Here is a 3,583-nt window from a genome sequence, read left to right as displayed (position 1 = left end):
ATGGCGAAAAGGAGCTAAAATATGGAAAGAAGAGTGTGCTAGAGCTAATAATTCTGATATCCAACATATAGCTTACAAGTTCAACTATATCGTTTTTATCTTGAAACTTTTCAACCCACCATTTATTTGTGTATATTGATATAAAGTAAAATGATTATCATTTATCTTCCTAAATGAGGAATGTTGATTTGAATTATCATTTATAATGTTTATAGTATTAGCCTAACAAGTGCTGCATGCAGCCGGTAGTCCCTGCCTATATAACCGAAAAATTAGCAAGTTGTCGATGCCAACGCTGTTGCAAGTGTGTGACAATTGTTGCCGTTGGCAAGCACTAATTGGAACGAATTGTCCAAAACGAAATTACTCGCCGATGCCAATTCCCCATTTCATTTCTTCTGTTACCAGACAGGGGCATATGGCCGGCTTGCCCGAGCAGAGTCCAGCTCTGTTTAGAAATTCTAGTAATTCATGCTCATAAGTTCACTCTATTATTAAGCATATTAAGAGATTCAGAATTTTGACAACCTCTCCTCAAAAATGTGAGCTGTAACTCAAATATACTCCATAATCATTGCGCAATACCCATCCAGTTACTGAGACTTATCCACAGCCAAATAACTCGACTGCAAATTTTATCCACAATATCAAAATGGACTCGAGCAATAAGAAAAGTAGAACATAAATCCTTCAGAAACAGTTTAAAATATTAAAGTTCAACTCAATGATGTGGGAACAAAAAGATGATCCTTCTAAAGTATTCAATTCAGACTTACTCGTGCTCCAAAATAGTTTCAGGTGAATCCTCTCCAGCAAATCTACAAACCTGTGGAAAGCGAGTCTTTTTTATGATTTCCATGACATCAGAATTCCTCCGGAGCTCATTGCCATCTTTCTGGCCAGAAGTCAAATTGCTACAAATAAAGCAAAAGCTTGTCTGATGGAGAGTCATGCTAACTGATATTGAGCGCTACAAAAGTATGATTGAATCAATATGTTTAATTGGAGATATTGATCTAAACCCCTGTTAACTCAAAGACGTCATGTGCATTCAACAATGACTAGGGTAAAAATCAAACATTCTTAGGGGTGCAAAACAGAAAATGTCATTGTCCATGTTTGGAACAGCAAATGCAACATCATAAAACATGAGAATCACTTTTTGACAGAAATGTGCCACACCTTGTTGCCAAGGTAACCCATCAGGCCCCTTCCAACACATGACACTTTGAGATTGCGTATATAATGCCTCAAATCGCTTCTCACCCAAACTGAGAGGAATATGCCAACCATTTGCTTGCTGGCAACTAAACAATAATTCATCTGGCCATAACTAGATCTATCGTCCACTGCAGGGCTATCTGGCACTGGAGAGAAAAACATAGTAGAAGCTGAAGGCAAATCTGCTGCACACGCAACATATTCATCATCTGAGTGCAAAGATTTGATAGTATTATCAGAATCTGTCCTTCCTATAGATCTTCCCATCAACATTTGATCAGAAACACTGAAATTCCTCTGCAATTTTGGCTGCCTATTGGCAGAATCGTCATCCATTTTGGAATCCCAGCCTAGGACCTGAAATGATCTCCTATGGTAGAAAGGGTCGTTCTTCTGTGACCTTGAACCCTCAAAATCATAATCCAAACTTATAATTGTGTCTACCATGTCCGTGGACTTTGCACAACCTGGTGATAAAGAGCTTCTAGAATTGGTACTGCCTTCACGCTGTGACTTATTGAGTGTTTTCCGAATAAGGCTAAGACATTTGGCAGCAGGACCATTATTCTCTGCCCCCAGCACATTCCCTGCATTTAAAGGAACAATTTCCTAAAACCTGTAAAAGAGGCTTCTCCTGGTTACTGGTTGAAATATGGTTATATGACTATCACAATCAAGAGCGTGAATTGAAAAATTCCTCGAACATAACTTGCCCATCAAAAATCGGAAATTTTATATCTATATAGGCTTTCCAGAAACTCCTTAAATGTCAAACAACAGTATCATTTGTCCATACCCCAAGACATAGATATCCGCTGGAGGTGAGTTATTCAACCATTCTTCCAGATTCAAGCCATTTGAAGGAGCTTTGCCTCCCACATTCCATGTTGCCACAAATAACCTGTTTGCCCATTGAATTTTAATGACACTGGAAATCGGAACACAAATTCATTGACAAGCTGAACAAATGCAACACAAACTTCAAAATTTACATACCGAAAGTCTTGGACATCGGTGACTTGGGACATTTAAGGTTCCATTCTTCCGCGCTTAATTTTGTCCGGGTTCTTTTTCAACCACCTATCTGCAAGTAGAGTTAAAAAACAGAGAAAATTAAAATAAATAGAAAATTTAGGTTTGATTTTGAGATGAGGAAGCTCAGCGCTCAAATTTAAATCCATGCTTTTTATGCATCCATGTTCTGCCTTTGGCTTAGGAGGTCCGCAACAGGCCAAACAAGAAGATAACCAACAAGCAGCAGATAACATGTAATCTCAATCTAAGGGTCTAGATTCTAGTACCTGCCCGACTTTTCCTAAAGACGTAGGAATCCTTATCAGAGCAACTTCGGCGCTTTTCAACGAACATTTCCTCATTATCTGTATAGCACACAGATTAGAAGGAAGAAAAGCACTTAGATATGGCCGTCCATTAGGGAAACCTGAAAGAAGGCAGGGAAGAGATAAAGAAAAAAGAAAAAACTAGCATTAAACATAAGGGTAAGAATCACCTTTACTAGCATAACCTTCTCCAATTTCATCTGCATGGAATTCGTGAGATTTACTCTTATATTGAACCATTTCTTAACTAACGTCTTTGGCCAAGAGAACTGCGAAAAAAGAAACATGAATTCAGCAATTCCTTCCACTGGATCCCTAAAAGACTGCAATTTCTTGTCCCATGCAGTCAATCTAAAAGACATAAGCAAGGGCCTCAAACTGATTTGTCCACAATGAAATTACCTTGCTTTTCTTCTCACAGGCAGCTTTCATCATTGCCTAGTGAAAACTTAATACAGATCCCGATTAGCATCTAGATGTCAAAACCTATGGAAAACAGAATAGCAAATCAGGCATTGAACTATGACAAAACTAGTTAATGTAGTTCAAGCATTTCATAAAATACAAAGCCTAAAACTCCGTGTTCCATTTTTATTTTATAGCAAAACCTAAATCGCCAAATAAAGGGGTGGATAAGCATGTTATTCATTAAATAAAATATTACAGAATTTTATATAAAAATCCTTGCATCTGCACCTGAAAGCTTCCATCACCAATGCATGATATTAAACGCTTCTCTGGCGTTGCTTGAGCATATCCCATTATTGCTCCTACAGACCAACCTATCGATCCATACTGCATTTGGAACTCATACCTGCCAAACATACATTTAGCTCAACGAGCAAACAACTGCAAATATAGAGACAAATATACTTGCGAACAGAGCACCATGAGAGTGACAAATAGAGCAGCATAATAGTAGGTCCCTTTCATCAGAGAACACACATTTCTCTTTCATCACTCATTGGTGCCACTCCTGCCATTGCAGACTTAGGCTCTAAAGCCTATCCAACAACAGTCTC

General features: G+C 38.3%; 1 pseudogene; it reads right to left on the bottom strand.

Annotated features, from left to right (window-relative positions):
- Window positions 1–571: 571 nt before the first annotated feature.
- LOC149250012 (type I inositol polyphosphate 5-phosphatase 4-like) lies at window positions 572–2,993 on the bottom strand (annotated as a pseudogene).
- Window positions 2,994–3,583: the final 590 nt, after the last annotated feature.

Source organism: Pinus tabuliformis, chromosome 7 (assembly GCF_031772625.1).
Source record: "Pinus tabuliformis cultivar Carrire ecotype Pingquan chromosome 7, CPIR1, whole genome shotgun sequence".
Taxonomy (NCBI): domain Eukaryota; kingdom Viridiplantae; phylum Streptophyta; class Pinopsida; order Pinales; family Pinaceae; genus Pinus; species Pinus tabuliformis.
This window is presented reverse-complemented; position numbering and strand designations above follow the sequence as displayed.